A 14023-nucleotide genomic window follows, 5' to 3' on the forward strand; every position below is an offset into this window, starting at 1 on the left:
GACTTGCAATTTGGGTATGACGATACCCTTTAGAATATGATATGTGATTGAATAAGATGAAATTTGAATGCATTGATTTTACATGAGAAAGGTGTATGCCCGAAAAAGGCGTTTGAGACACAAGGGCTCATTGATGGAAAACGTGTTTGCCGACATAGAATATTGGTACCAGGCTAAGTGATCTTGTGTACTTGAATTCATGTTATTCCCAAATTGGGACTATAGGTAGGAGCCCGGGCTAAGTGATATTGGGCACTACCATTGGGTCGAGACACCATGTTATGTGATCTTGTGTGTCTCTCCCTCACTTATATTCTAATCTCGGCATCAACCGAGGTTTGACAGTTCGTGTAAATTATGTAGGGTATTCCACCTAGCTCAGTTACATTTCATTGTTGTTGAGAAACTATTGCATTACACCCATGTGTTTTCAAATGATTTGATACAAAATTGCTTTATAATGGCTCTCAACTATGCATTGTAAAAAAATATTATGTTTGGTCTTGATATCTCTGCATACTAGTACTTTTGTTCTGACCCCCTCCCCTCTCCAACCTCTCAGGTTCAGAGGCCCAGTCTAGGGGTCAAGAGAATTAGTAGATTGGGCTGTAGAAATAAGTGGTGAGCCTTCTGTATTTCGGAAAGTCTTATATCCTGCAGTCCTTTTATCTTATATTCAGTTTTAGGGTCTACTGGGGGCCTTGTCCCAGTTTATATACGGTTACTTGACTCATTCATTTGTTAGAGATTTTCGCAGACAATTGTTTAGAGGTTAATTGATGTTGAGGGAACCTTATCTCCCCGTTATTGTTTCTTTTCATATTTATGACCATGTTTTCGAATTGTTGTGTTTTTCTGCATTACTTTGATCATATGAATTAGGTGCATGATTTCCAGACAGATAGGGGTGTTTCGAGCCTCCATGGTTCGAAATGCTCGTCATGGCTAGGCCCCGGTTCGGGTCGTGATAGAAACAACTTCACCACACTCTCACACACTTCATCATTTCATAATTGGATTCATAAGTATTGCAAGTCGGCTTATAGTTTGTGATGAGTCGAGGGGTGAGTCTACTCCTTGGTCGAAATGGATTCTTTGTTTGAAGACTCAAGGAAATAATGTCCGAACTTGAACCAAGAAATTCTACGATTCAAAAATAAGAAAAGCACAAAATAACGCTAACACGAATAAATGGGCATAAAAACTAACTAACAAGCTAGTAGGAGATTACTAGGTCGTCAATTACTGTTCAAACCAACAAACAAAACTAAGAAACAATAAAATGAAACTAAGAAATCTAAAAGTTGAACTAAAAATATTGTGTGAATAGTAATTTAGTGATGTGGCAGTCCACTATTGGCCTTGGTTTTGTAAAAATTTTACCTTCCAATTTCAAGTCTTGACCAATATACAATTTGGAAATGGTGTATTTGGTTAATGGAGGGAAATTTGGTCTTGGATCTTCATTTTCAAGTTCAAAATAAGACTTGACCTTCTTGGTACTTTCTTCTTAAAACAAGGTCCTTAAATCAAGGAAAGTAGGTGGAAAGTGGTTGTCAAGTCTTTTGCGTGATGTGATCAAGTCTTTCACCAACAAGTACTACAATTTGGTCTTTCACCTTTTGTGGATCTAATCTTCACTTTTTGTTTTAACAAAAAGATGAAAAGGGTGAAGAACAACAAGAACACACTAACAACACCAAGAACAACAACAACATTCTCCAAGAACAACAACAAATTCCAACGTCCAACTCCACAACAACAAGGCCTTCAACATGGTCAAGGCTTAGAATGACAACAACATCAAATCAGCCACACTTTGTTCACATTAACAACATCAACAATTTCAAGTTCAAGCTTTTATTTGGACACTTTTTAGTGTTGGTGAGAAAGAAACCAACACTAGAAACACTCCAAACAATAAAAGACTACAAGATTTAATCACAAAGAAACATGTCTCGTCCAAGACAACAACAAGAACATCAACTTTCATATCCTCATAATCATCTCCAGCAATACCAAATCTATAATTGTCAACTAGATCTTTAATATCACGATCATCAAGATTGCTAATAACAAGACTAATTGTTTCATCATCTTTCTGCAAAATTAAACAAACTAGGTTCCTGTTGCATAATTTTCCCGATTATTGTAAGCGAACCTTCAATATTGAAGTTAGCACATTCTAACGTTCTTCTTAATTTTTTATCACTCTGAGAATTGCTTCACTGAATTTAGCATTGGGAAACTCATGAACCATGACATTCATAACACTTTCATTTAGAACCAAGTTTCAGAATTTAAGTGCTTTGTTTTGTCATGCATCTAAGAGATGCTAGCAAGTTATGTCTCAATCCTTTTTTTTCTTACCAAGGACTAATTTGTAACCTTGGAAATACGTGAGTGAGAGGAAACTTTCTCGCATTTCGATCATGTGTCCAAAGCATGTATTATTCAGCTATCTTGATTGGTATTTTCCTTTCACCTTCCCCTAAAACACTAGTTAAGGATTCATCTTGGGTACACAGATTATCTTTGAACCAGGTCTCTTTTTGACAAAATTAATATTTTTATGATTTGCTTGAATTTGACCTTGACATTGATTTCTAGGATGTCCTTCCTTTCCACAGTGAGTACAAAATTTTAATGTAGTAGGGTTACCTTGTGAGGACTTGTGTTCTTCAGGTTTAAAACAAATCCCATGTCTAGTGATGGTTTGACTATCCATAATTTGAGTTAACAGTGTTGAGGACCTGGTCCACTTTTTATTGTGTTCTAACTTATCTTTAGTCCTTGTAAGATTTTCCTGCAGCAACCTATTTTTTTTAGTAAGATCTTGAAGATTTATAGTCAATTTCTTGATGTCATATTCTAAAGATTGTTGAAAAGTAGTTGCTTGGCATTCTCCTTTAGAAGAAAATTCCTTTAAAGAGTTTTTCAAGGAACAGTTTTCTTCATCAAGAATTTGATAGTCCATTCTTAAAGATGCATAATCACTCATAAGCTTATTTTTGTCAGAACAAGCAGAATAATAGGCATAATAAGAACATAAGCCAAATTTTCAAGTTTTCGTTTAGAAAATTTTTTGAGTTCAGGTTTAAGATCAAGAAAACATACCTCAGATTCTCCTTGTTCAGTATCGCCTGAGTTTGAACTTGTCGTGTGTGAAAGTATGGCCTCTTTGGAATTTTCTTCATTTGTTCACCATCTGAATAAGCAATTGTAACAAGTGCTAGAGTGTCCTCATCATCGGATTCCACCATAGCCAGTAATGACCGATTTTGTGGTTCTTCATCTTGAAATTCATCAGAAGAGTTTTCCATTTTAGCAAGAGCCCTTTTAACAGCAACATCAGCTTTACATTTTTTTCATCATTCTGTGTGATGGAAGAACCAGGTCATTCTTTTGTTGATTATTTTTCTTGTGCTCCACTGTTCATAAAGGACAAAATTTGATGAAGTGTTCAGGACTGCCATACTTGTGACACACTTCATCATGATTTTTCCTTTCATAATTTCTCGAAACCTGGTTCCTATTTTGTGAATTCAGGCGTTTCCTCAACACCTTTTGAAATCTTGTAGTCATGGGTGCCAAATTCTCATATTCAAAATCTACCTTTTCAGCATCTTTTAGAAAAAAACTATTTTCCTTTGTGACCCCAATAATTTCACGTTCTTGATTTTTCTTAATCTTATACGTTTTTAAGTTTCCGATGAGCTCATCCATGGTTAATGTGTCCAAGTTATGAGCCTCGGGGATAGCTTCAACCTTACATTCCCATGACTCCGGCAACACACTGAGCAATTTTTGAACAGCCTTACCATTAGGAACAACTTCACCTAGAGAGTAAATCTCATTAATGATTGATGTGAATCTGGTATGCATCTCCTGAATGGTCTCTCCTTCCTTCATCCTAAATAATTCATATTTTCTGTTTAGTACATCAATCTTAGACTTCTTTACTTGACTAGTACATTCATGAATTGTTTGCAAAGTGTCCCAAATTTACTTTGTAGTGGTACACAAGGATATCCTATTGTACTCATCAGGGACAATACCATAGATTCGGAATTTTTTGGCCTTTGCATTGTTTTGAACATTTATCTTGTCATTATCATCAAATTCCAATCTCTCTTTAGGAACCCGTGTCTTTCCATCTTTACCAAGCTTCATTAGGATTGTTGGTCCATCCAAAACAATATTCCAGAGATCATGATTTTCTCCAATAATGAAGTCCATCATCCTATTCATCCACCACCCATAATATTGTTCGTTAAAGAGGGGTGGTCTAATTTGTGAATCACCTTCCTGAGATGTTGGTGGGCAGCCATCTGGTTCCTTTTCAAGGTGTTAGAATTTATTTGAAAATACCCGCTCTGATACCAACTGATGAACTCAACAAAGACTACTAACTCTATCCTTAAACTTCTTAAACTTCAGCTTTAAGTAATGAAAACTCGAACAGAAACTGTGAACCAGGTTTCTGTTTTGCTGTGGTGATTTCCTTCAGTTTTTGCTTTGATGGCTATTGCTCTCAAGATGATATATTTCATGGATAAGTAATAGGTGAGGCTCTCAATGATCTTCATGCCATATATATGCTGGAGATTCATCATATCCTAGAATATCACGGACTGGGATTCCTTCTCCAAATGGAACATGGTTTCCTATAAGGAATTAAGTGATTCCTTTCCTTATAAGGAGATTGCATCATATAAGGAAACTTTTGAATCCTCTTTAGACTCAATTTCTGCTTTTTTATGTCTTTCCTTCTTTGCTCCTTTATTTCATTCGTTCTTTGCTTCTTTCTTTCCTTGTTTGATCTTTTGTTGATTTTCTTCTTTATTTCATGGCTCCAATCTTTCTTATTTGCACTTGATTTCCTTGTGTATTTACTTCACTTGCTCTGGGACCTAGTTCACAACTTTTAGGGACGTGGTTCACAGGATACAACATACAAAAGACAACAAATAGTAAATCAGGTTCTTATTTGTCAATCATCAAAACTACAAACATGTTCTCTTACTTTACAACAAGCTGCCAATAGAGTACTAACAGGCTTAGCATTTTGCATATTGAACCTTTGAAGCACTTTTTCAATATATCTTTTCTAACTCAAGTATAACTTACAATTCTTTCTATCCCTAAGAATCTCTATTCCAAGAATCTTCTTTGTTGCTCCTAGATCCTTCATATCAAACTCCTTATTGAGCTAGGCTTTGACTTTTATTATCTCTCTCATATCCTTTGTTGCAATCAATATATCATCAACATATAAGAGAAGATACACGAATGAACCATCACTTACCTCCTTGAAGTAGACAAAACTATCATAGCTTCTTCTTTGAAATATATGAGAGGTCATAAAAGAGTCAACCCTCTTATAACACTGCATGGGTGACTGCTTTAAGCCATAAAGAGACTTTTTCAGCAAGCATACATAGTCCTTCTTTCCTAAGACTACAAAGCCTTTGGTTGTTGCATATATATGTCCTCATCAAGTTCTCCATGTAAGAATATAGTTTTGACATCCAACTGCTCAAGCTCAAGATTATGCATGGCCACAATACCAAGCAAGGCTCAAATTGAACTATGTTTTACAATTGGAGAAAACACATCTGTGAAGTCAATACCTAGAACCTAATTGTAACCTTTAGAAACTAGTCTTGCTTTGTACCTAGCATTTTCAACTCCTGATGTTCCTTCTTTTTTTTGAATACCCATTTACAACAGATAGGTTTCTTATCTTAAGGCAATCTCACTAGATCCTATGTGTCATTCTTATAACGTGATTTCATCTCCTCCTGCATAGCAATCATCCATTGACCGGAATCATCACAACTAACTGCCTCTGAGTAAGAAGAAGGATCTTCACCGAAATCAATACCTTTTTCTAAACTCAATGCATAAGCAACCAAATCAGCTTCAGCATACTTTTGAGGAGGTCTAATATCTTTTCTAGGCTATCTTTAGCAATAGAATATTATGGCACCACTGGTGGTGAAGAAGAATAAGTATCACTCTGTATCTCTGAGCTAGACTGAGAGGTAGCCACTAGAGTAGACTCTACTCCAATCTAAAATTCAACATGGGTGCTTGACTTTTGCTAATTCATGTCACTAAGCTCATCTGAGGGTGAAGCACTAGATTCGGAGGAAGCCCAAAGCATGGCAGTTTCATCAAACACAACATCCCTGCTAATTATAACCTTTCTGCTTTCTGGACACCAAAGCTTATAACCTTTAACACCAGGCTTATAACCCATAAATAAATATTTGACATATCTAGGCTCCAACTTTCCATTATCAACATGAGTATACACAGGACATCCAAATATCCTCAAATCAGAATAACTAACAAGAGTACCAGACCATACCTCTTATGGACTGTTTTTATCAATCGCGACTGAGGGAGAGCGGTTAATAAGAAGACAAGTTGTGGAAGCAGATTCAGCCCAAAAAGACTTGGGTAAACCAGCATTAGAGAGCATACAACGCACCTTCTCTATTATAGTCCTATTTAGTCATTTAGACTCATCATACTGCTGCGGAGTATGACGAACTATCAAATTTCTCACAATTCCTTTTGACTTGTATAGAGCATTAAATTCATTTGAACAAAACTCTAAACCATTATCAGTCTGAAGGAATTTTACCTGCTTCCCTGTTTGTTTTCAATCATAATCTTCCACTTCTTGAAAGTAGGCAACACATCATTCTTTTGCTTCAGGAAGAACACCCAAACTTTTCTGGAATATTCATCAATAATAGTCAACAAATAATTTGCACCTCCTCTAGAAGGTACTCTAGAAGGACCCCAAGATCAGAATGAATGTAATCAAGTGTGCCTTTAGTTGAGTGGATGCCTTTAGTGAATCTGACTCTCTTCTACTTCCCAAAAATGCAATGCTTACAGAACTCTAATTTGGTAATACTCTGCCCCATCAAGAAGCCCTATCCTTCTTAGTTCAATCATCCCGTTTTCACTCATATGCCCCAGGTGCATATGCCAAAGTTTAGCTACGTCACTTTCTGATAGAGAGGAGGTAGAAATTGCGGCATCACCTGTAACCATAGAGCCCTGCAAGACATACAAATTTGCAGACTTTTTCTTTCCCTTCATAACAACAAGAGCACCTTTATTAACCTTTAAGACTCCACCTTCACTAGTATACCTATATCCATTCGGATCAAGAGTTCTCAATAAAATAATATTTCTCTTCAGGTCTGGGACATACCGCACATCACCAAGTGTCCTCACAACCCCATAAAACATCTTAATTCTGATTGTTACAATACCAGCTATCTTGTAAGGTGTGTTATTTCCTATCAACACAACACCTTTAGAGACTGCTTCATATGTTGTAAACCAATCCCAATTGCGACACATATGAAACATGCAAGCTGAATCAAGAATCCAATCCTCATAGGGTTTGGAGTTACCATCAGAAATAACTAAGAGTTCTCCATCACTACCGCAATCTTCAAAAAAACTAGCTTTACCGAACTTCTCTAGTTGGTTTCCTTCTATTTTGGAGTTTCTCTTTTCTCTCTATTCTGTAACTTCCAACACTCGAATTTGATGTGGCCCTTATTTTTGTAGGAGTTATAGATTTTGTTTTTGTTTCTGGATTTTGATATGTTTCTATCATCACCCCCAGAGTTCCTCTCATAATTCCTTCCTCGAATAAGGAGACCATCTCCTTGAGTCTCTGACCCATTCATAAAATGCTTCATCTTCTCCTTAGAGAACAATGCATTATAGACTTCATCTATGGTCAGGGTATCACGACTATATAAAATCATATCCCTAAAGGTCGTGTATGATGCAGGCAGCGAACACAATAGAATCAACCCTAAATCTTTCTCATCTACTTAACCTCCAAAGTCTCTAAATCAGAGACGATTTCTATAAAGACAGATAGGTGATCTTCCAAAGACGCACCCTCAGATATACGATAGGAATAAAGTCGTTGTTTGAGATGCAACTTACTTGTCAGGCTCTTCATCATACACAACGATTCCAATTTCAACCACAATGCAGCAGCAGTGGTTTCCTTCAAAACATCCTATAGAATCTGATTGGATAAATGAAGGTGGATCTGAGATAGAGCCTTCCGATCCTTACGCTGTTTGTCCTCGTCCGTCCATGATAAGGGCATCTTATCAAACCCTAATAGAGCATCATCCAAATTCATCTGCGCGAGCACAGCCCGCATCTTAACCTACCATAACAAAAAATTGGTGTTGCGATCCAACAGTGGAATATCATACTTCAAGGTTGCCATCCCCGAGAAATCAATCGAACAGACTCTGATACCAGTTTGTTAGGATTCGGATAGAATAAGAAAACCACAAGTAAAAGAAAAACAAGAATAACACACAGATTTATGTGGAAACCCTTACGAGAAAAATAACGGGTAGAGGTACAGGAGGTTTCACTATAATGGAAAGAGAGTACAATATGGAGAATGTTGAATTTTCTGAATAATAAAAAAACCCACTAAATTGCACTTATATATTACGTGCGTACAAATAGGTCCTAGGCCCAAGAACATAAAGGCCCATCAACAAAATTCGGTTCACAACTCTAACACTAAAAATAGAAAATGTGCAAAAATTACTTAATAAGATGACTAAAGCTTTCACGTATTTTTATTTTGTCCTTCAAAACTCTCAATATAACGATGTTATTCCTATTACTTTTTTTTTTCCTAAAAACATTTAAAACTATTGAGATTATTAGTTGCATCAGTAGTGTTAGTTAGAGTAGTTGCAGCAGTTAGTTGGAGTGGAGAAGATATTTTAATTATTGACAGTTGTGCACTAGAAGTTAGTTAGGATTTCCTTTTCTCTTCTATAATGATGTGCACTATACAGATTTACTCTCAGCTTAGCATATGTGAAAACCATAGGAGTTTCTTCTCGCTAAGTTCATCTCTCTTCGTTGCTCAATCTATTATAGCTACTGATTTCTCCATTAATGGTGATCGCAAAGCTTCAATCTAAGCTCAATTCATAGAATTGTCATGGTATCAGAGACATAATGGTTCTTCTCTTTGAATTTTCAAGTTCATTCTCATTGAGTTGAAGTTTCAATTTCCTTTGATTTTCTGCATACTTTGTTTCTCCTTCATCGTGAAGGTTATGATCTCTTCTCATTTTGCTTAGCTCACCAACAATTCAAGTTCGTTCTTTGACAGTTTTTTTGGGCTCAAATTTCCAGTTTTGTGCAATTCACATCTTATTCAGTATTATAGAGGTAGTAGATCAGGACACATCAGCTCCTAGAACAATCGATGTGGGGAACCCATTGTATATACATCCTTCTGATAGCGCAGGTGCGTCTCTAGTACCTGCTCTTTTTGATGGTGTTGGTTATCGATCATGGAGGAGAGGTGTGCTCCAATCCCTCTCAGTGAAGAACAAATTAGTGTTTATCAATGGCGAGGTGTGAGAAACCGTCACCAACATCTCCTAATTATCGACAATGGGAATGCTGTGACGCTATGGTCCCATCTTGGATTCTAAACTCGTTAAACAAAGATATCTCCGATAGTGTAGAATATGTGTTTGATTCCCTGGAATTATGGAGTGAGATAGAAGATCGGTACGATCAGACAAATGGAGCAAAATCCTACCAAATACAGAAGAAGATCAATGATCTCAGTCAAGGAACATTAGATATCACTACATATTACTCTAGGATGAAGAAACTTTGGGGAGGAGCTAAGAACCTTGTGTGTTAAGGGTCAATGCAGTTGTGTGTAGTTGTGGAGCTAAGGAGACTATACATGAGGACGAGCAAAATAGACAATTTCTCATGGGTCTTAACGAGGTCTACACTATAATCTGAGGCAGTATACTTATGATGAATCCTTTGCCCTCCATGGCACAGGCATTTGCAATTCTGGTTGAAGAACATAAACAAAGAGAGTTTAAGTCTAATCCTCACAGCTTTGCAAAATCTTTTCCTCTTAATGCTGGCTCATCAAGTTAGTAAGTTCCTCTTACCTTAATGTTGGCTCATCTGGAAATCTCAGAATAAAATAAATAATGTTGATACGTAAGCACTTGACGATGCTAGTTATCTTATACATAGAGGGAAAGAAGTTTCAAATACAACACCATACCAGACCGTGCCACGCCTAGCTAAACCCATCTATATATAATCTTATCTCTATATTTATTCAAGAATTTGACTTTGAGTCTAGTACATCATGAGAAAAAAGTGTACAAATGAACAAATTCTTAACTACTATAAAATAGAAATAATTGTTGTCGTGCGACTAAGAGTTCACGGGTTCCAGCTGTGGAAACGATAAAGTTGCGTACAATAGATCAATAAGGTTGCGTACAGTAGATCCTTGTGGTCTGACCTTTCTTCGAACCCATCGCATAACGAGAGCTTTAGTGCACAATGTTACCTATAGAATAGTTTAATTTGAGAGGTAATCACTTGAATATTAATCTTTTCCCCAAAGCATAATAGCTCATGCTCTGTCAGTTTGGTTATAGAAAGCCCATTTTATAATACTACTTTGCAATTTCTTGCATGAAGCCCCTTATGTTGAAAAAAATAAAAGAAATTGGTGTCGCACCTCTTTTCCACTCTAGGGTCGAGTCAAAGGATTTTTTCAATTAAAGTGACGGTTTTGAATAAGGATTAGTTTATTAAAAGAGTCGCCAGTTGGAATTGAGTTATGGTGTTCCAAGTCACCTTTTTGAATCCCTAATCAAAAGGAAATGACTCTTTGTTATAGTTTGCAAAAACAGAAGACCGGATAAGAAATTTGTTGACCGAGGGGAAGGTATGAGGCACCCCTCGAATCCCGTGGTTCAAGCACGGTCGCTTTTATTGACTTATATTGTCTTAAATTATTTTAATAAATTATGTTAAGACCTAAAATCGCTCATTTTTATCATACCGAAAATTTTTCTATTATCTTATATTAAATAAATCATGTGAAAATTAATTTTAGAAAAAAAAAAATATTTGTCAAAATTCATTTTGCATCCTTGAAATTTTAAATATTTCAGAAAGATACGTACGCTGCATTCTCAATTGAAACGAACATCTCAAACATGTCTAGAATTTGTTTAATATTAAAAAAGAAAAAATATTTATTTAATTTTTGTAAATTCATAACAATTTATCTATTCGAAATGCTATTTATTTTGAATAATAAACTAAAGCAATATTCATTTAAAATGATAAATTTAGTAAAAATAATTACTGAGTTTTGTCGGTGACTATAAAATAAAATAATAAAATAAAATAAAGGCATCACTTTTTTAATGGGTTTTGCTGGAAGAATGAATTTCCTAATTAGATGTGAGCATTGTTTTGACTTTAAGCAAACTAGTATACGTACCCACGCGATGCGCAGATAATATTAAAATATTATTTGTAATTATTTTATATTAAAATATCTTGTTCGATCATGTTAAATCATATTACTTATATTACTTTAAAAAAAAGTTTAAAAAACTTCATTCAAATTTGAATTTTATTTAAATTTAACTTCAAAAAACTAACTGATTAGGATATTGATTGGAATAAATATAAATTTTAAAAAATAGAGAAGCAAAATCCTATAGTTGCTATATAAAAGGAGAATTCACAATCAACAACTAATTTTAACTTAAATTTAATAATAATCTTTATAAGTGGGATAATTGGAGGAATTTTTATTTATATTTAATTGTAAATTATTAAATTATAATAATATTTATAAGATTTTTCTCCTCTATTTTTTAAAATTTATATTTATCCCAACCAATATCCTACTACTACTACTACTATTATTACTATTTATTTAATTAATTATTATTATTATTACACATACTACGCACCACGCACTACTACTTTTGCTGTTTATTATTTATTATTTGTATTATTAATATATTTTTATCTTTTTTTTATTTAAATAAATTTTATTTAGATAGTTTTATATATTAATTTTAATTTTTAAAAAGATAAATACATGAAAGAGTAAAAGTTCATTTAAAACTCTTTAACCACGAGTTTTGATTTTTAAGGTAATGAAAATCATTTTTCTAATAAGGGATAATATATTTTCAAATTTAAATATTTCTAATCTTTTAACTCATTATTAATAAAGAAGATAAAGATATAGATATTCAAGATATGAAATAAATATATTTAATATTACTTTTTAAAAAAATATTATTTTATCATTTTGAAGATATTGTATCTCCAATTGAAATTTAAAAAAAATGATAGAATAGAGAACATCTTACATGATTAGTTAAACAATAATAGTCCAATTAGAACACTCTAGTATGACAACTAACTATTTTCTATGTAGTTTTATTTTGTAATTATTTTAATTTAAAATTAACAATCTCTTAATTATCTTTTAGTAGTTTACTATTTTTTCATGCTTTTTTTAAGTTCTTTTATTTTCTTTTCTATCTTTCATTCATTCTTTTTTTGTTGTTATTGATAATTTTTTTTTATAAAAATCAATTGATAGCTTAAATATATAAAGGTATTTCTAGTAGATATATGTTGAATTTAATTAATAAATTCTAATTTATATTTTAAATTTTAAAATAATTGCAAGTAAGGATAAGTTTTAGATATACACCAAAAATATATATTATTTTAATTTATCAATAATAATAATAATAATAATAATAATATATTTATCATTATATTTGATACATATAACTTTAAGAAATATAAGAGTTTAATATTTACTTATTATTTATCATTATTATACTACTACTCCTATTACCCTTTCTATTATATGTATTGTCTCTACTACTATTTACCTATTTAATTATTATTATTATTATTATTATTATTATTATTATTATTATTATTATTATTATTATTACCTACTACTACTACTACACACCACTACTACTACTAATTTTATTACTATTATTTATTATTAATATTATTGTTATATTTTTAACTTTTATTTAATATTTACATAAATTATATTTAGATGGTTTTATAATATTTATTTGAATTTTTAAAGAGATAAATATGACATAGTAAAAGTTCATTCAAAACTCTTTAACCATGAATTTCTATTTTTCAGATAATGCAATCTTTTTTTCAATTACAAAATAATATATTTTTAAATTCAAATATTTTAAAATTTTTAATAAATTATTATTACAATATTATTAAGTTATGACCTAAAAATTGCCACGTGGCTTTTTAATATCTTGCCACGTGGCTTCTTATCTTACTTTTAGTTTTGCTTTTATATATATATAGATATATAGATATTTTAATAGTAATTTTTTTTTTATCTTTTTCTAATATGTAAATATATTATATTTAAATATATTTTATAGCATTTAGATTTTAAAAAGGCTAAGTTTGAAATGGTAAATGTCTATGAGAATTCATTAATTTTGAGTTTTTATTTTTAAATAATGAAAATCTTTTTTAAAGGATAATACACTTCAAACTCAAATAGATTACGAAGTAGAATTTCATTCCATTTCAATCTTTATTTAAATTCAAATAATATATCAATTTGTTGAAAGAAGATAAGTTCTTCATTATCTTTAATTTTTTAAATACAATGCATATTTATATTCTAATATTATATTTGAATTAAAAGAATTATTTGAAATCAAACCACATTATATAAAAATATTTTTTTAAAGGATAATGTACTTCAAATTCAAATAGATTAAGTAGAATTTCATTCCATTTATACTTTCATTCAAATTCAAATAATATTACAATTTGTTGAAAGAAGATAAGTCCTTCATTATCTTTAATTTTTTAAATACAACGCATATTCATCTTCTAATATTATATTTAAATTAAAAAATTATTTGAAATCAAATCATATTATTTACCATTTACGTATGTACTACTATTGCTATTTTTTATTTATTTATTTATTATTATTGTATTATTATTATTATTATTATTATTATTATTATTATTATTATTATTATTATTATTATTATTATTATTACTATTATAGTTCTACATACTATGTACGTTGTATTACTACAATTGCAAA

Source organism: Capsicum annuum, chromosome 2 (assembly GCF_002878395.1).
Source record: "Capsicum annuum cultivar UCD-10X-F1 chromosome 2, UCD10Xv1.1, whole genome shotgun sequence".
Taxonomy (NCBI): Eukaryota; Viridiplantae; Streptophyta; class Magnoliopsida; order Solanales; family Solanaceae; genus Capsicum; species Capsicum annuum.